Source organism: Aethalodelphis obliquidens, unplaced genomic scaffold (genome assembly GCF_003676395.1).
Source record: "Aethalodelphis obliquidens isolate GAN/ISIS:26980383/991018 unplaced genomic scaffold, ASM367639v1 scaffold8, whole genome shotgun sequence".
In the NCBI taxonomy this organism is placed as follows: Eukaryota; Metazoa; Chordata; class Mammalia; order Artiodactyla; family Delphinidae; genus Aethalodelphis; species Aethalodelphis obliquidens.
Window position 1 is genome coordinate 16,865,582 of NW_020837952.1, and position 20,895 is coordinate 16,886,476.

The 20,895-nt window shown below is 40.4% G+C and overlaps 2 long non-coding RNA genes across 2 annotated transcripts in view; one reads left to right on the forward strand and one right to left on the reverse strand.

Moving 5' to 3' along the window:
* LOC113620718 (uncharacterized) overlaps positions 1–20,895 on the reverse strand; it is a 124,645-nt gene that overhangs the window by 73,629 nt on the left and 30,121 nt on the right. Inside the window, exon 2 of the long non-coding RNA XR_003432889.1 lies at positions 5,411–5,490. This is a non-coding gene — a long non-coding RNA (uncharacterized LOC113620718). The remainder of the gene's footprint in view (positions 1–5,410; positions 5,491–20,895) is intronic.
* On the forward strand, positions 14,659–17,165 carry LOC113620719 (uncharacterized). Its single transcript, XR_003432890.1, has 3 exons — positions 14,659–14,777; positions 15,963–16,009; positions 17,046–17,165. It is a non-coding gene; the product is annotated as an uncharacterized LOC113620719 (long non-coding RNA).

The following is a 20,895-nucleotide window of genomic DNA, read 5'->3' on the forward strand; positions in this document are numbered from 1 at the left end:
GTATTATTTTCACTTAAGTGTGGAACTTGTCTCCTGAGAATTCTGAGACAAATAAGAGCTAAACCACATAAATCCAGTCTAGGCCGTGCATTTTGGTTCCTCTTTGAATAATATGTTTCACACTACAAGGCTAAGGGGATCTTATTCTCAACATTATTGTCTCATCCTTGTATTTTCTTAATTGAATTCCCTATTGCCTGTAATAACAGCCTTCAGCAAACATTATGATTATCATATTTATGTTTTCAGTGGGATTATGAGATTTTTCTCAATTAAACATGAAGCAAATTTCAATACTCAAATCTCACTAGAAAACAGAGAGGCTTCTTGTTAAACAATTTCTAAATGTTCTTCCTCTTACCAGACTTGATTACAGATCAGTGTCAGTCACAAACTCATTGGTCACATGAACAAAATACCCCAGGGAGTGTCACCCCAAGTCCTCTATCATCTTATAGGAAGTACCCATGACTAAGCTTAAGTGCTGCTTTCTCAACACCCAACCTCACTGGACTCCTCGAAGGTCAAACTGTTGCCTTCATCTCAGCCTCCTCTGAGCCCCACATCAGGCCTGGCACACAGTAGGCCTTCAATTAATATTTATTATTTTATTGAATTTTAATAAAAAGACAGCCAGACCTCTTAGAAATCATGTCATAAATGGTTTTTTTTTTTTTTTTGGCTGTGTTGGGTCCTTGTTACTGTGCGTGGGCTTTCTCCAGTTGTGGTGAGCGGGGGCTACTCTTCATTGCGGTATGCGGACTTCTCATTGTCGTGGTTTCTCTTATTGCGGAGCATGGGCTCTAGGCGCGCAGGCTTCAGTAGTTGTGGCATGTGGGCTCAGTATCTGTGGCTTGTGGGCTCTAGAGCTCAGGCTCAGTAGTTGTGGCGCACGGGCTTAGTTGCTTCGCGGCATGTGGGATCTTCCTGGGCCAGGGCTCAAACCCGTGTCCCCTGCATTGGCAGGCAGACTCTTAACCACTGTGCCACCAGGGAAGCCCATCATAAATGTTTTGAGGTATTTTTTTTTTTGGAGTTTGCTCACAGTCAGCAATTGTTTTATTGCTTTTACAATAAAAACTAAATCAAGGAAGAATCATTCACAGAAGGGGCACTTGAGTTATTTAAGGCCACTCCATGTCTCTCCCTGGCTCTGCTTTGGTCTTCTACTGAGCCTTTAGCTTTATGCCTTTAGCTTTAAATAAAGAAAGAGAAAAGGAGAGGAAGAAGATTAGAAATATTGGGTCAGCTTTTCCGAGGAGAAAAGAAGTACTACCGTTGTCAGAAACTGCAGGAAACATTTGTTGAGCCTACTAATTTGGGTGTGACTACAGGACCAATTGAATAACTAGGAAAGCGCTGCTTTGGAGAGGACAACCTATGAAGGACAAAGGGGCATAACTTCTAACTTGCTGACTTGTATTAAGAGAGGTCTAAACTATCTAAATAATCATCCAATGTTCCATTTATAATTTAAAAGCAGAACAAATGGTTGTTCATTAATATGTTGAAAATATTCATTTTACTCTGTATATTCGTTTGGGGGAAAATTTAATAATAGAGCATGGTTTAATTTTATGTTTTTACATAGATTTTACATAATCCAGGTATTGGATAATCAATGTGTATTTATGACAGTTTTATAGAACTCGAGGCATGATTTTACTATGTTAAATTATTTTAGAGGATTACAGTTGTAGCTTTATCTTTCTGACATGTTATTGATCGTGACTGTATTTTATTTGATACTGAGTCCTTGGTAAGCCCTTAATTACAGCATTGTCTCTAGAGGAGAAATGTTCCATTTTATGGAAGACGTGATTTCTAAGAATACAATGTGGCAAAAAAGGGGGACTGACTATAAAATCTAGGAATATATATTTATGGCTATAACGTGATAACAGGAAGTGTCTTAGGAAGGAGGAGACTGGCTAGCAGATTGTAAGAAGGATAACCAGCAAAGACTTTCCAGAGAAAATAGGCCTCAATCTGTTATTTGAAGGAAAGAAAATGAAGACGAGAAGATATGCTGTAGGTGGTTACAGTTATTGTTATTTAATATCTGTTGAGCAGAAAGTGTTTTATTTCTTAGCTGAGTCACTCTACCTACTCCAGTTACACCAGGTAACAGAACACTCATGGCATAGAGAGTGAATGCATTTGTTTTCCTTCATAATATAACAAATCATTATTGATTACCTACCATGACCCAGGCACTATCCTGGGTGTTGGGAAATATAAAGACAATTGTAACTGGATTTTGTTCTCAAAAAGGTCGAAATCTAGTAGGGGAGACATACATGCAGTAAGGTAAATGCTGTTACAGAGATAGCATTGGAAGACAAAGAAGCAGATATTAAATCTATATTTGTGGGCACAAAGAAAGCTTCCAAAGAAAAAGTATGAAAGAATGAAGATGAACACATCCAGAAAGAGGCCCTGCTAGCCTGCCAAGGGCAGCCACCTCTCCCCAACAGGGCCAGCCTCACCCCATCCTATTGCCCTGCCACATGGCGAGAAGAGCATTCATCTAAAGGATGCTAGTGCTCCACAGAGAAGGCTCAAAGCCACTGTGCTTCTTCCCTCCCTAGCACCTCAGCTGGACATCCCTGGTGATCCCATTGGTGACAGACCTGACCCAGCGACAGGTCTGAGCTCTTCCTAGGACTTAGAGGATGGGGCTTGACTACATGTGATGTTTGGAGAAGTCACAGCATTGGACCCCCCTTGCATCTTTGGAAATAATGAAGTAAGGGTGCAGGTTAGGGCCACTTCTCAGCATCTCATCAATATCCCAGGCACACCCCCCATTCCCTCTCCAATTGTCGCTTCTGTGACCCAGCCCAAAGAAGCCTTATCTCTGCTATTATTCTTTTAAATCTTAATACAAAGATCAAGACTTTTCTAGTTTAACCAAGAATTTGATGCCTTTGTTCTCCTACTCCACCTCTCCTTGTGAAGCAGAGCTGGCCAGATTAGGGTTGGGATGGTGACAAGGTTGGGGGCAGGGAGGCAGGGTTCCACAGGATAAAAGCAGAATGTTCTTCGTTTTGTTTTTAAATCTACTAGTATATCACCCCTCTTGCACAGATGGCTTTGATTGTCTATCAGATGAGGTAGTTGCTGCTGTCCAGAGTTGCAATTGAAGAAAGTCCTTAACATGGTTGAAAACTGAAAATTGAACAGTTAGATCCACACCTGAGGTACAGTACATCATGGGTTAAACAAGCTTTTTATGGGGTGACCTGCAAAATGAAACACCAATTGCAATCAGGAAAAAAAGAGTTCCAAAGCCCGAACTTTATTTATATGTACTGTAGAGGTGATTTTGTTAATATGCATCCTGATATGTCTGATCTTGGGGATTTATAAATGCACATGCTAATGGTTTGTATATCCACAGTACTGAGAGTTCCTTGTTTTTATCATATTATAGATATGCTTATATTATCAGGAATATATTGATATGATCTCTTTGATTCCATTCAGTTAAGCAAATTTCCCTGATCTAAAGTAATTCATCCTGATTTTTGGCAGTGACTGGCCAATCTCCTGCATATTTTGTAATGATAAGAGAGGACTCTTGTGTGTGTGCTTTATCACAATGATCCTGTGTAGCAGCCACCTGCACAAGCATAAATCTTCCCTGGTAGCCCCCCAGCTTTGGGAGCAGATCTCCAATATATAAACCCAGTGTTCACAGTAGCTGCTGCCACAGAGCCACCAGAACAGCTTTTAAGTGACTGCTTCTCTTTACTGTTTCCACCTATCTCCCCACGCTCTCTGTAGTATGTTGCAGTCCTCCAAGTTTCGGTGCTCTGGCCTCTTTCTTCCTGATTTATCTGTCTGTCTAGGTGATCTCATTTAGCCTCTAACTCCAGCCCCAACCTCTCCTCCAAACACGTCATACTCTTGTCTAACTGCCTCCTTGAAATCCTTACGTGGAAGTACCTCAAACTTAAGATATACAGAATAGAACTCCTTCCTAAGTCCCTTCTACCACCTACAAACATTACACACACAAAAAATATGCCTTCCGTAGTATTCCTCATCTCAGTAAAAGGCAGCTCCATTCATCCAATTTTCGAAGTTTCTTGAGCTGAAAACCTTGGAGTCGTCATTGATTCCTCTTTCTCTCATATCCAGTCTATACCCAGGATTCAATGACATTTGGCTCTTACCTCCACCATCACCCTGATCCAAACCATCATCATCCCTCACCTGGATTATTACAATAGCTGGCTAACTGGCTTCCTTGCCTCCATCATTCCTTTCCCATAGTCTATTCTCCTCAGAGTAGACAGAGTGAGTTTCTTAAAATAAGTCCGACCAGACCAGTTCTTTGCTTATAATAAAACCCCAAGTCCTTCATCATAACTTATAAGACCATGCATGATCTGCCCTTCCTTGACCTTGAAGCTCTGACCTTATCTCATCTCCCCGGTGCCCTCCACTCTCACTTAGCTCCAACTACACTGGGATACCTCAAACATGGCAGAAAACTTTCCCACGACCTTTGTACTTTCTGTTCTTTCTGCCTGGAATGTTCTTCCCTGAGGTAACCTTTACTGCCTTCGAGTTCCTGCTCAAATGTCACCTTATCAGCGATGTCACTGACCATTCTATGGAAAAGACAAGCCCTCTGCCCAGTCTTCCCCTTTTCCCCTTACCCAACTTCATTTTTCTACATAGCACTTACCATCTGACATATTATACATTTTTGTATTTGTCAACTGTTTCTCCACACTACTCGATTTGGCCCGTGAAGAGAGGGACTTGGGGTATTTTATTCTCTATCCTACCCACAGCAAATAGAACAGAGATTGGCACAGGATCAGTGCTTTTAAAAAACTTGTTGAATAAATAAATGAAAGAATTTTAGAGACCTCAAGACATCATGTTCCCTAACGCCTGGCCACGTGGTTGCTGGCTGTAGCCGGAGGATGTTCCATTGGAACTGCCCTACTTCAGTCAAAACAGCTCATGAAAATCCGAGTTTCATGATGAGTATTGGCAATACATCTGGTAACATTATACTGCCCTGGCACCCAACCCAGGAGGGCCTACACCTGGAATGTTACATGCAGTTTTAGCTGTTATCTCTCAAGAAAGGTCCAAACAAAAGCAAGGAAAAGGAAAGGTCTGCCAGAGTAAGGAATAGAATATTTCAGTCTGGAGTGACAAACAATGAGGAAATATAATCAAAATCTAGAAAATAATGTGATAAAACCCAAAATGAACTTGTATACCAAATCCAAGATATTAAAATAATGGAGGGAAACCCTTTAAAACTTGGAAGGTAGCACAGTGGGACAGAAATTTCATGGGCAGTGAGATAGGCACCCTTGTGTTAAAACCAAACATTTAGCTGCATGATCTTGGACATGAACTACTATGAACTAGTACTTACATGTAAAATTAAGATCATGGTACCTGTGTCTTCATCTGTCATGAAGAGAATGCACATACAAGGCACAGAGTATTCTCGTCCTGTGATGAGGAAAATATTGGGATAAATAAAAGGAAGGGTTTTTTTCCTTTGTTTTTTATTGAAGTATAATTGACTTACAAAAGGAAGTCTTAAAGCAGAAGGCAAGCTTAGATATGTTTTGTTAAAGAATAGAATCAGGTGAATTCATAAGAGGTAGAAAATATATATCTTATATTCATTCCGCATTTTACAATTTTTAGACTGTTTTTACTGACTTTATCTCCTTTGACCCCACAAGCTATCTTATAAGGTAAGAAATGTAGATATTATTAAACCCATTTTACAGATGAGGAAACTGAGGATGGGTTTTCTTTTAAGTCCTCTTAATACAAGTTTAGTGATCTTCCAACTACTCCACAGGGCCTCCTTCTAGAATTTAAATCACTTCTCAGAAAAGCTGAGTCACTTAGGAGAGACTCACTGTGGGTGATTAATGAAAACAAAAATGTCTGAGTATTTAGTGTGTAAGTCAAAAACTAGCAAACTCTTTCTCAGCATACCTCTTAGGCCTGTTATGAAAATATTCAACTGGTTGAGACCTGGATCTAGTTCTCCAGAGCAAGTTTCTCAGTTCACTGTTTGCTGTCCTTAGCTAGGCATGAATGCAGTCTCTCAGGAGGCATGCCCACAGAGATTTTCCTCCTGCCTCTGGTTTGGAGGGCATGTTGTTCTGCATTCCCAAGGGTGGAGGGCAGACTTGGGAAGCTTGGGTCTTCAGTCACAATAGTCCCAGTTACAGAAACAGATAAACCAAATTTATAACAACTGTTTCCACAGCCTCAAATACCCACCATTTGTCCCATGACCTTCTGTCTTTAAACAAATGCCAAAAAAGGAGATTCAATTATTCAGTCGGTCTAATAAGGAATCAGTTTATGCTGAAGTTCAGTGTTGGGTTTATGTAATTTTACATTACAGGTCACGCTGAAAGCTTTATGCAAGCTTGTAGCTGCAGTCAGGGCAGAGTCCTGCCTTTCTTTGTAGTTAAACTAGTAACTAGGCAGAACTGATCCTCAAAGAAGAAAAAGCCAATCACACCACACCAGTTTTGGGAATGAAAAATAACAGAGAAACAGCGTTCATTCATCCATTCAATAAATATTTATTGTGCTCTTTTGAAGTGGCAGGCACCATACAAGGTATTGGGAATATAAAATGGAAAAGAAACAGTCCCCTGGTCTCAGAAGCCCAGGGTTTGGTGGGCAGATAGACACTGCACAGTCTGAGTCATTTACAACACAATGTAATAAATATTATGACAGAAAGAATTACAAGGTACAATGGGAGTCTACGCTGCATAATTCTTAAGTGTTACTAGGAGATATCACCTCAGCAATTAGAGTGACCTATTCATCCCAGTTAGCTGGGACTTTCCTGGTTTTACCACTGATAGGCCTGTGTCCTGGGAAATCTCCCAGTCCCAGGCAAACAGGGATGGTTGGTCACCCTACCTGCGACGCTAAACCAAAAAAAATGTTATTTTGCTCTCTTTGTAAAAGACTAAGTTCATTCTGAGGGTCAAGTTCAGTCTGATGGGGTCAGAATGACCCCATCAGACTGAAGTCTCAATAGTTGATGGAAAAATCAGTGGCCTTTCATGGATCTGCCAGACACAAATGAGTCAGCCTGCCATGTTAATAGAGCTCAGACATCGTTTCCCTGGCCCTTGACTAGAGTCCTAGGCCATCTATTTCACCTGCGTGAGTGTGCATTTATTCACCTGTGAGACTGCAGGAGATGTGATATTAGTCAGTTATGGCACTAAATCTTGGTGGCGGATAATCACAGAAACTTCTCTGCACTGCAGGTCAGCTGGGGCTGTGCTGCTCAGCTCCTCACTCCAGGACCTAGGTAGATGGAGCAGCCACCATCTCCGCCATTGTCTGTCTGCAGGTCGGAGGGAAAGAGCAACAGCCTTCCTGCCTCAGAAAACGTTTTCTCACCATCCACCAGCAATCCCTAAAACAATGCCAGCTGATTTTAGGCTTTTTTGTTGCGGCAGCATAACCTGGCCTATTCCAACTGATGGGCATACCCTATCTATGGTGCAGATGTGACCCATAGAGGAACTAAGAGTGGTGAAGAATGTTTGGTGCCCTCTTAAGGGGTGATGTGAATGCCCTGGAATGCTGTCTCCTTGGATTACTCATCTAAGCGGTCTTGTTTAGAAACCAAAGTTAGCGTTGAGGTTAAGGTTAGGGTTAGGGTGCCGCTAAGGAGCCAGAATTCCTAGTGTGACCTTTAATACAGACTTGTCAGTTGCTCACAGACAAACACTTTTCCCACAACTGGAGACTGTAGCCGTGGTCGCACCCAGCTATTTTTCTGACAAAAAATGAGCAACTGGTCACAGGGCCAGAAAGTGTGGCTGCCACAGCAATGCCCCTCCCTGCTACTGAACAAAACAACTATGCTCTATCATTCTCATGTTTTAAAAATGGACTTTTTAAAGCCACTGGATCATTTGGAACAGATTTCCTATGAGTTTTATAACATTTTAACTCTATTCCCCTCCATTTGAGTTTCATCGTAAGTTTCCTGTTCGTGCTAAAGATAGTCATAAACAAATTCTGTGGTCTGTATCTCAAAAAGGGAAACATGTGTAAAGTCCAATTATCATCACTTTTCTCTGAGAATGCAAGAGTTCTGCTTCCTAGAGGGTGATGTTCATTTGAAAATTGCCCTTTGACAGGCAATAAAAGGAACATCCGAACTAGTGGCCTCTCGTTTTTAGAAATCATTGGAAAGAATCGTGTGGATAGCCATAACACCCAACTACAGGGTGAGTAACAAGAAGGGTTGTCCAGTAGGGATCATCCAGCAGGAGTTTCAACATGGCTGAACTTCTTTATAAAAGAAGTCGTCCATTAACTTCTGAGGAGCATCTATATAACACAATGCCCATGTAACAGGGACATCAAAAAGCTCTGACCTTTTAGTTAAGTGAAGTGAAATATTTCTCGTAGTCTGATGGTCCTTTAAAAAATCATAAAAGTTGAATTCTGTTTAGATGACTCCCATTATGATCTTGCTTGGAAATGAGTTCTCCTACAGCATGAGTTTTATAGTGACTGATTTCCTCCCCTGCTCAACATAGCAATTACTTAGCTGTGTTCATATGTATTAATGCACATTCTCTAGAGTTCAATTTAGTTCGTTTCACTCCTGATGACACTGGGAATGAAATTTCAGCATAATCTCATGAGGATCCATGGACAGGAAATTGTCCAATGGAGGAACTCCAGTGAGGCAGAGAGAGACCCGCTTGCATCTGCAGTTGAAGATGTCAGATGGTGGAAGCCCAGAGACAAGCATAGAGAAATTGGTTCCTGAGGATAGAAGGAGAGTCTCCTGGGCAGTGCTCAGCTCAGGAAATAAGTACCTCTCCTACTGTTAGAGGTCTATTGGGTCCCTCCTTAGTTCATGGGCAGAGGACTTTCACAGAGTTACAGGCACTGGGAATTCTAGAAGAGGCATTTTATGGAGGTTCCCAAAATGCATTCCAAGTATAAAGGACTGCAGAGCAACATTACCTGCAATGCACAAATCAGTCCTAAACAGGAGCAGAAAAGGAATGAATATTTCCCAACATAGGAGCCTCAGATCCTTAAGTTTCCATGAAGGGACTTAGAAGAATCAGAAACTATACTCAAGATTCCCCCAAAATCTCATTCACTTACTTGTTTTTTGGGTTTTTTTAAAATTTTATTTATTTATGGCTGTGTTGGGTCTTCGTTTCTGTGCGTGGGCTTTCTCTAGTTGCGGCAAGCGGGGGCCACTCTTCATCACGGTGCGCGGGCCTCTCACTGTCGCAGCCTCTCTTGTTGTGGAGCACAAGCTCCAGATGCGCAGGCTCATTACTTGTGGCTCACGGGCCCAGTTGCTCCACGGCATGTGGGATCCTCCCAGACCAGGGCTCGAACCCGTGTCCCCTGAATTGGCAGGCAGATTCTCAACCACTGCGCCACCAGGGAAGCCCTCACTTACTTGTTGATTCCTTCAGTGAGTATGTATCAAGGGCCTATTATGTACTAGATGCTCTGCTAGGCCCAGGGAGTTAATCTGCAAATGAGACAGCTCTAGTCCCTGACAGCATGAAGCTCATGTTCTACTGGAGTTGCCTGGTATTACATAACAACTTTCAAAATTAATTAATTAATTAAACTTGTGGTAAATGTTGCAAAAGAGAAGATAAGATACTTGGAGAGCATATGACAGAAAACATTACCTGGTCTGAGTTTCAGGGAAGGCTGCGCTGAGGACATGCTGTAGAAACTGAGAGCCACATAAGATGAGTCATAGTGACCTTGGCAAAGAGGTGAGGGAAAAACATTGCAGAGAGAACTGGAAAGGCAAAGGCCTCAGGTGAAAAGGAGAATGGCATTCTCAAGGGACAGAGAGACAGCCAGGTGACTGGAGCACAGATGATGGACGAGAAGATGAGGAGAGGGCAAGGGCTGTCAAGGGCCTGAGGCCTGAGCTGGAGGAGGGAAAATGGCTGACTGTTAAATTATACAAGTAATAGAAATTGTATTACTTGTGGTCAAATAATAAACAAATCACGTAATACAGAAGAAGATGAAAAACTCCATGAGAGACTTTCTCCATCTACCCTCCACCCCAGTCTCATGTTAGAAGTAACCACTATGAGCAGTTTTGTGTGTGGATTTCCAGATCCATTGCCAGAAATATTTTAAAAGGAGAGTTGCTTTGCATTATACTTAGATGACTTTACACTATATATATTATTGTGAAAATTTTCTTTTCATTTAGTAATGTGAGAATATCTTTGTGAACTTGAGACAGGAAAGAAGGAAGAAAGAAAAAGGAAGAAAAGAACAAAAGAAAGAAGGAAGAAAAAAGGGAAGGAGGGAGAGACATATGTATCGGGCTGGCACAAGCAAAGGCAAAACCAAAACACCTCTGTTGGGAGTTATCCACAACTCAGAAGACACATGATTCCAAAAATATAAAACAAGCCAAACAAATAAAAATACCCTCTAAAGATGAGCTCTCAATAAACCTACAAATCACACACAGAAACAAATGCCCAACTGGAGTTGCATTAAATACACAGATTATCTTAAAGACAATTGGCATCTTTAGTATAATAGATAACCTATTAAGTATTTACTATGTGCCTGGCACTGGGCTGAGTGCTCTAAACAGATCATTTAATTTAGTCAGATCATTTTAGTTAATTTTCATACTTGATACACGAGCTAACTAATATTATTACTCTCCCTTTACAAACAAGGAAGCTAAGCCTTAGAGGAGTGAAGCGACTTTCCTGAGATGAGGCAGAAAGGAATTGCTGGCATTCATACTCACACAGTCAGACCTCAGGCTCATAACCACCACATTAAACTTTTCGTGTAGAAACATGGAGTGTATTTTCATGGATTCAAGTGTTATTTTTCTATCTTTCAATAACAGTTTAGAGCTTTTTAAAAATGTGGATTTACATATTTTTATTAAGTTTGCTTCTAGGTATTCTATAATTTTTGCTCCTTTTGTGAGTCAGATCCTTTCTGCCATTACATTTTCTAACTGGTTACTGCTGGTGATTGGGAGATCTATTGATTTTTTAAAAATCTTGTATCTGACTACTAAGCTGCCTTGTTAGCTTCCAGTTGATTCTCTTGTATATTCCAGGTAGTCAAGGTGAGGTATGTAAATAATGACAGCTTCCCCTCTTTCCCCTGACTACCTCACTTGCCAATATTTGTGCATTTTATGGTGTAGGGGTAAGTTCATAAGGTAGTACTGGTGGGCAGGGCGGTCTTTAATTCATTCCAGAAAGAAACAGCTCTCTTTTGAGCACAAGGTTATGAAACAGCTTGACAGATTCCAGAAATTGGGAATAGTTTGACATGACTATAAGGTAGGGTACAAATGAGAAAAGCAAGAGGTGATAACTTGAAACACAGGGGATCTTGAAGGATGACAAGCCATTAAAAGATGTTAAGCAAAGATGTGGCACAGTAAGATTTACATTTTAGAAAAAACCCCAGTGTCAGCAGTGTGGAGACTGAGGAAGATAAATCTAAAGAAATGGAGAAAAGTTAGGAGACTAGAGCAATAATACAAACAAGTGATAAGCCATCCATGGGGTAATAGGGAGAGGACATAAATCTGTGAGAATGGAATCGCTACTCATTCAGCCTCCTTCAAGGTGTGATCTTGAACCAGTTAATCTCCCCAAGCCTCAGTTCTTCTAATCTGTAAAATTAGGATAATAGCACCAACCAGGTATGGCTACAAAGTTTAAGATAATGTGTGTGAAGTGCACTAAAAAATGGTAGCTCTTTATTATTGAGCTATACAATGGCAGTGAGAATAAAGTTGAAGTCACAGATTCTAGAAATGCATCTCCATCAAAGTGCCATGCCAAAGCTATCACTTCCTATTCTGAGTTATCAGACTTAAGTTATTGAGGAAGATAAAGCTGTGTATCAGCACCCTTTCAGCCACACCCCAAGTTCCACCTCTCCTGTGCTCTTTGCTTCCTCTTCTCCCTGCCCACATTCCACCTTTAAGACTACTGTGGGTGTTGGATTTGCATCATGAAACAGCTGAAGTGCATGGCTCAAAAATTAGTATGCTAACTCAACAACAACAACACAACCCAATTAAAAAGTGGGCAAAGTATTTGAATGGACATTTCTTATTTCTCCTAAGAAGATATATAGATGGTCAACAAACACATGGAAAGATACTTATCACTAGAAAAATGTAGATCAAAACCCCAATGAGGTACCACTTCATATGCGTTAGGGTAGCTATAATAAAAAAAAAACACAGAAAATAACAAATGTTGGCAAGGATGTGGAGAAACTGGAACGCTTGTACACTGTTGGTGGGAATGTAAAATGGTTCAGCCCCTTTAGAAAGCAGTTTGGTGGTTCCTCAAAAAGTTAAACATAGAATTATCAAATGACCCAGTGATTCTACTCCTAGGTGTATACTCAAAAGAATAAAAAATAGGTGTTTAAACAAGTACAGGTACACACATGATATGGTGTGAATGTTTATGTTCCCCCAAAATCACATGTTGGAATCCTAACACCCAATGTGATGATGTTAGAAGGTGGGACCTTTAGGAGATGATTAGGTCACAAGTGTGGAGGACTCATGAATGAGATTAGTGTTCTTATAAGAGAGATTCCACAGAGCTCCCTAGCCCCTTCTACCATGCGAAGATACAACAAGAAGTCTGTGTCCCAAAAGGGGCCCTCACCCAACCATGCTGGCACCCTGATCCCAGACTTCCAGCCTCCAGAATTGAGGGCAATAAATTTCTGTTGTTTATAAGCTACCCAGTCTGTGGTATTCTGTTATAGCAGCCCAAACGGGCACATGTTCATAGAAGCACTGTTAAAATAACTAAAAGGTAGAAGCAGCCCAAATGTCTATTAATGGATGAATCCATTAATATGTGGTATATATATATATATACATTAAATGGAATATTACCCAGCCAGGAAAAGAAATGAAGTACTGATACATGTTATAACATGGATGAACCTCAAAAACATTATGCTAAGAGAAAAAAGCCACACAAAAATTATATATTGTATTATTCCATTTCCAATAGATATCCAGAATAGGTAAATCCACAGAGACAGAAGTACTGATACATGCTACAACATGGATGAAACCTCAAAAACATTCTGCTAAGTGAAAAAAGCCACACAAAAGATTATATATTGTATGATTCCATTTCTAGTAAATATTCAAAATAGGTAAATCCATAGAGACAGAACAAAGATTAGTAGTTACCAGAGGCAGTGGCAAGGGAGAGTGAGGAACAATTACTTAATATGTATGGGGTTCCCTTCTGGAGTGATGAAAATATCATGGAACTAGAGGTGGTGGTGACACAACGTTGTGCATATACTAAATGCCACTGAAAATGTTCACTTTATAATGGTTCATTTTATGTTATGTTAATTTCACCTCAATAAGATACATAAATAATATATATTATATATATTTTTTAACTATTATGAGAGCCTCTTCACAGAAAGTGGATGTGATTGGCTGCTAGAGTTCATAGCCTCAAGTCACCCCTGAATAAAAAGTAGTTTGCATTAAATCACTATGGTACCCAGGCATTCTTTATTGTTTAACACCACCAGTAGCCCCAACTGGAGCAGTGCAGTATCCTACATTACCTTTAACTAGTCGCAAACTTTGTTGGGAGCCCTTATTTTTCCTCTCCATTATCTTGTCTTCCCACAGTCCCTCTGAATACTCCCTGCCTTGGGCTGGCTCCAGGGGCCTTTTGGAGGCAATATTTCTCCTGGTGAGTTGCTGAATTTTCTTTGACTATGATATCGCTTTGAAAGAGCTCACATACTGTTATGTGAAATTATTAAGTCTTTTTTGTCTAGACTGTAAGCTCCGTGAAGGTGGGAACCAGGCTGCTTTGGTTCACCACTACACCTAGCACAGAATACAACGAAGAAACTTAGGTGTTTAGATGCCCATCTCACCGGACCTGTTTTTTGCTATTTTGCCTGCTTTTGAATAGAACAGCACCTGAAACAAAAAGCCAGATATTTAAATGATTTTTCAGCTTTAACATTTGACTTTATAATTATCTCGTGCACATAGAAAAGGAGATTGACTAGAAACTAGCTAATGCTTCTCTTATATCGCCATTCCCTCCCCAGTCAAACACCACCTTGGCTCCCGTATCAACTGATAAAACACAGGATCCTTCTCAACCTCTTCCAACTGTAGCTCTTCCATTGTGCTTGTTCATTACTGCCTGATGGTAAAAATTCTAGGATAGTGATTCAACATACTTTGAAAAGTGAAATAACATTTTCATTTGTTTCTTTCTACTCAGAATTCAAACTGATTAATTAGTTGTGTTAAAAAAAAAAAAGACGGGCTTCCCTGGTGGCGCAGTGGTTGAGAGGCCGCCTGCCGATGCAGGGGACACGGGTTCGTGCCCCAGTCCGGGAGGATGCCGCATGCCGCGGAGTGGCTGGGCCCGTGAGCCCTGGCCGCTGGGCCTGCGCGTCCGGAGCCTGTGCTCCGCAATGGGAGAGGCCACAACAGTGAGAGGCCCGCATACTGCAAAAAAAAAAAAAAAAAAAAAAGACAAGGCATTAAACACCTCTCACTTCACTTTTTTTTCTTTTATTCAAGGTGACTCAATTCTGTCCAGTTGCTGACAATGGTGCCAGTACTGGAGGCTGAGATTGTACTGTTTTATTGCTCTACACAAACAAAGTGCTAATCTGGACTTAAGGCTCCAAGAAAGACTCTACAGGTAATAATTACAGGCACGCGGTGTCCCAAAAGAAAAAAGATGTTTTGACACTGTTAAGAATCACCATGCGTAGGTGCCTCCTGCATTGAGTACAATACGTGGGAAGAATACCAATTTACTAGTCAGAGAGTTTGGGGTTTGAATCTCAGCTCTGCCACTTACCATGTGAACTTGAGCAAGTTATTAAACATCTCTGAACATCAGCTTATTAATCTTTAAAAATGGAAAAATGATTAAGTCATAGGGTTTTTGTATGCATAAAATATGTTATTGATTTAAAGACTGCCTGACACATACTAGGCTCTCAATTAATAGCCATTATCATCATTCTAAGCAGAACTCATCTTATTGGTGTGAAATTTCATTTAGCTCTTGTTTACGCACACACACACACACACACACACACACACACACATACACACAGAGGCATCTCCTCGCCTCATTTTCAGGCTTACTTGGTAATAAAACTGCCAAAAGAGAAAAGTAAGACAAACTGTATAATGTACCAAATCCATGAAAACAGTTCTTAAAAACTCTTAATCTATATGAATTCTGTTAGACCAAGCATGTCTTCATTCGTTTTACCCCTATTTACCAAATATTAAACAATTTTTGCTACTGCTTTCCTTGTCAGAATCCATAATTTTCTATCACAAATATATACCCAAGTTTCCACAACATACATGGATTCCCCACAGGAAACTAAAACCAGATGTAATTTAAAAAAAAAGAACATCCAGGAATATATTTTTCAAACACTGTCTGATTTTTAGGAGGCCCAGAAATGATTCTTATAATTTTTATAATAAACTGAATTTAAATCAGTAACTATTTAGAGGATGCCTACTACATTCCTGACACAGGAGAGATTCAAAGATAAATGCAATACAGTCTGTGTCCTTGAGTAGCTTATAGTCTAGTAGAAACTTGATAAGCTCAGCCAAACATCAGATCTTATTCTTCGAACAAATCCACTTTATCCTAGCATAGTGTGTTCAGTGGATCTCACAGAAACAGATTAGACAAAATCAGTTGGAAACAGTAGAGGTAATTTTCCAAATTCTTCGGACAGATAATCTTGCTTTAAAGGATAACAAAACAGAAAAGGCATTCTGAATTATCTCTTGTGGCTGGCTCTGTGTTTGTATTCACCAAGTAGTTACTCAATTATCTTCTTCTATGCAGATGGCACCATGGCAGAGAAGCTCTGGCAAGAATATTTGCAAAATGAGGTATTTCCAATTTTGTACCAAACATGATGACATTTAAGTAACTCAAGGGAAATAAATTTGTACGCTGTGCTAGATATTCCATGCTTAGAATTTTTATGTGGTACACTAGGTAAATTCCATGTAAATAGTTTTCCCTAAGAAACAAAATGTTCACAAAGACACCCTTGTTGATTTTTTTTTTCCATTTCAAAGGTTAATCCAAAATTTGACCTTCTGTACAATACTGGCACACAGTGAGCCAGACACTTGCAAGTGAATGTTGCTTTTTGGTAGCTAAGCTCTCTGGGGGGGAAGAAGGAATGGTACATCATTTGCACTCTACCACTAGGGAACTATTTATAGTCCAGCAATCTAATGAAAACCCTGGTGACCTGGAAAAGTTAATGTGCCTTTCAGTGTCTTATTTACACCCAAGGAGTAACTCAGGATCAAATCCAAGATGTATACATGTGTTTTCTCACACACACACACAGACACACACACACACACACACTCACTTATCCCATTCAGTATGAAAGCCAGAAAGAATTACACAGTCTATATTTATTTGGGTTCTTGCATTACACAGCTGATAATTGAAGACACAGCAGAATAATAAAGTTCTACTAGAAACACCTTCAAGAAAATGATGGACCAAACTGTGGAGATAATTAGAGTCCAACAAAAACACCAAAAAAAAACCCAAATCACAGTATTCCTCCCCTTAAAAGTTTAATGAAATTCAAAGGTTAAGTCAGAAAGTGAAACCAGTAGAGTGGGAAATGTAGTCTGAAAGAAGGTTAAATATCAGTTACATATACTTATGTTATTAAAATGATAGCGTAATTATTACTGGCATAAGTGTGTGTCCTAGTTTACAAGGCTCCTCTCTTTTTGGAGTTGGACCCACTTGGACTCCACTACATTCAAGAAGACTCTCCTCACTCTTCTCAGACCAGGTTAGGTGCCCTTTCATGTGCGCCTTATCTTACCACTGGTCAAGTAAGCCTGGAAAGAATTCTGTATGATAGATGTAGTTTTGATCTCCACTTTACAGATAAGAAAACTGAGTCCAGAGAAACTGAGTGAGCTGTCTCCTCAAGATCACAAAGCAGAACCGAGAACCAAACTCCTATCAAATGATTCCAAATCCCATTGTCTGGCTGCAGCTCACAGGCCAAAGGTAATTCAGTGGACTTCTCTTCCACTTTAAGATTGCACAGCTGAATTAAGAAAGTAGGAAGATGAGCAATTATCTGTTGACTTTGGGTAAGAAACAGAGAGCATTTGAGTAATTATGATAAGAATGCATTGAGCATTACTGTGTGTCAAGCCCTTGACTAAGTGCTGAGTGCCTTCTCTCATTTCTTTCTCACAACATTTTGTGAGCTACAAATGATGATTAGTCCCCTCCACCTACTTCTACATTTTATTGTTAGAGAAACTGAGGCTCAAGTATATTAAACAATTTGCCCAAGTTCACACCACTAGAAAGTGAGAGAGCCAGGCTCTCTACCGAGGTTTCTGACTCTGAGTCCACTTGCTTAAGCACCACATGTGTTGCCCACTTCAAGCCCCACCCGCCTGACACTTTTCCTTAGATATTTAAGGGGTGAAAGTGTAGGCTACAAGGTGAGGGCTGTCCTGAATTATCTTAGTAACTGCTGAGTTCTCCTCCCCCTTTTTTTTTAAACACATATAGACATACACTAAGAACTTTTTTCAGACTTGGGTTCAGATTCTGGTTTAGTCACTTACTAGATGGAAAGACTTTGTTCACATTACTGAACCTCCAAAACTCAGTTTTCCCATTTGACAAAAGGAGCTAATAGGACCCAACCAACTGGGGTGGGGGATCTGGGGGGGCTGGTACCCAAAGGGAAATCATGTCATGGAAACCATCTAATACAGAACCTAGCAGTCAGAGGTCAATCAATCAATTTCAAACCCATCCCTTTCCTTTCCCCTGACTTCTAGCTTTAACTATAGATATAAATCAAACACACACTAGATGACACAAAAATCTTCACTCATTCATCTCAGCATATTGTTGATCTTTCTTGAACCTTTCCAGTTAATAAGATTTTAAGATGACAACTTCCTAAAATTCTTGAGGGTTTTTTTTCAGTTCTATATCTGGATGGCAACAGTCTCTTGAACATTTTTTTTTCTGAGTCTGTAGAAGTGCACAAATTTATCTATATTTTAAACATACTATCTACGATAGATACACTCTTTAATTCCACAGTCATCAAGTAAGTGCCTCCCATGCTGAGAACCATTCCTACCCCCAAGGAGTGCATAGTTTATTGGGTAAACAAACAGCATTATGGTAATGGTGCCATAATAGAGGCATGTACCAAGCTCCTTGGGAGCAATTAACCCTGCTCAAGGTGTTGGGGACTAGTTAACAGAGGAGGTGACATTTGAGTTCAGCCACAAAGAATGAGTCAGCTTTTCAGAACTAATGAGCGTTCTAACATCAGAGTCAAATTTCAAGGACGGTATCTGGTTAAAACTCTGACTACAAGAATGTCGCATCAGAGAAAATTCTCTCCTTTAGCTTTGTCCAGATTATGAAAGACAAAAAGTTGTGATGACTTTCAGAGTTAACCTGCTGAAGTCACTCGGTGATGGTTTTACAAAGCAAATATGTGGTGTTTACCTATCCCAAAGCCACCATTGTGTAGCACTTAGAATTCTAGACAACAGGAACTTCTCCTTTGAGGGCTCATATATTATATAATGAATATGTATTACATTAAAGATTATTGAAGATTGTAAGCTGCCTTTTTTCATGTGTAAGATTGGTAGCTTTTAAAATATTGATGCATTTGTGCAAGTTACTTGACTTGAATTTTACATTAAACTCAGGAAAGAAAATGTCAACACTGGACATCAGGCCCTGGGAGGAGACAACTTGGCTGATGGTCCTAAATCCCTCCCCTCCACTGACCAAAGCTTTGTTTCTGGGTCTGGCTTGTGCCTGGCTGCCTTACCTGTCAGAAGAAATCCTCACCAAAGATGCCCATGTTATAGAGACAGCCTGACATGCCATTTCCTCAGATAAAGCCAAACTAGTCTGAACTTCAGAGATACACCTACTTGGGCTTGTAGGATTCTTGTTCTTATTCCCACTTGCTCTAGTTACTTGATGAAAATAGGTTCAGCCTCATAAGAAATCTTGGAGGAAGCTAATGTCCATTTTTATTTGGTTAAAGATAAAAGGAGGAAGGAAAGGAAGGAAGGGAGGGAGGGAGGGAAGTCTATCGTATTAAACTGTAACTTTCCCCAAGTAAATGGTTGGTAGAAATATTCCATCTCTGTAACCACTATCCCCAGATCACTCTTATGATTTCAAATATTTTGTTCTTTTTTCTTAAGCTAAAATTATCACATTTTACAAAGGCTTCTCCTTATACAAGCCATCATTTAGTTTTTAAGTACCCTGTGAAATAGATATTCTTGTGGTCTCCATTTTTCAGAAGAGAAAATTAAGCAGTCTCTCTCACCCATTATCACCCCCTCCCTTCACTACTGAATTTTACAAACTTTTCCAGCTAAGTCTTCATTTTCTCCAGGAAGACTTACTGACATCCTTGGCCTGGGTAGGCAGCTCCAATCCTCTGTTCCAGTACAGCAGAGTACCAGTTGACCAGAAGGAGCTTGGGGTGATAGGAGACCCAGAGACCAATTACCTCAAGCCCTGAGCTGTCCCTTTCATTCTCCCCAATGTCATATGAGTAATATCATTTTCCATGTGTGCCAAGATGTGAAAAACCCTGAGAAGTCCCACCACAGAATAATGGCTAAGAGCATAGGTTTTGAAATGCTGCTTAGCTGTGTGACCTTGGACAGTTATATAACCCATCTGGGTGTTAGTTTCCCCATCTGGAAAATGGAGATAATAGAGAGCACTTCCTACCGTGTAAACTATCTCATTTGCTTTTCAAAACAGTATAAAGGTAAGTACTATTATTCTTCCATCATACAGAGAGGAAACTGAGGCATGGGAAGGTAAAAGTCACATAGACAACAAGTTGTTTGGACTTCACATTAATAGTATAAGAGCTGTGATTCAAACCCGAGCCCATGTTTGTCTGTAACCACTACACTATGCTGGGATCAAAACAGAACCTTCCTCATAGAGTTCTGATAAGAATTAAAGTCGATAATCTATGTGTAGATGATGCACTTGTCTCGGAATTATAACTGAAGAGCAAATCAACCATGTCTCCCTGCCACTCTCCCACAGGGTGTACTGAGAGGTCCCAGCTCAGAGAACTGGGCCTGCCACCCACTATCATCCCCCCTACTACCACCCAGCATTGAGGGACTAATGTGCAGACCTGCCTCTATGTAATCAGAGCAAAGGAAAGAGATTTGGGGAGATCAATGTTGTGGTTATACTGCTGAGGGAGGGGATATCAATTTCCCAGCACCCTTTGCTAGAAAGGTGGATTCTGCACTTGACCATGGTCCCAAGAATTGACTGGCCAGAGAGGGTGGACAGAATTGGAAGCTATGTCTTATCATAATTGGCACTGTATGGTGAGCAGAGAAGCACTTATATCAAGGTATTGCAGTAAGATGTGTAAACCTTGCACGGGGTCACCAGTGCTTAGGGAAACTGCACTGGAGTGAGTCCCTCCCTCACGGGGCACGCTGAAGCCCCCCATGCTCTCACCTATGAAATATGGGAACTGTGATGCTTTCCCCATGGGACTGAGGTGAACACTAAATGAGATAATGTGAGTGAGGTTCCCTCTGCAATGCAGACCCACGATTAATGTTAGCTCCCTCGCCACACTTCTGCTACCCAGTGTTTAAAGCCTAGATAAATACTTTGAGTGTGGGAAGAGAGGGGTAGCTTTTCATAATGTCAGATTCAACTTAAAAAGAAAAGT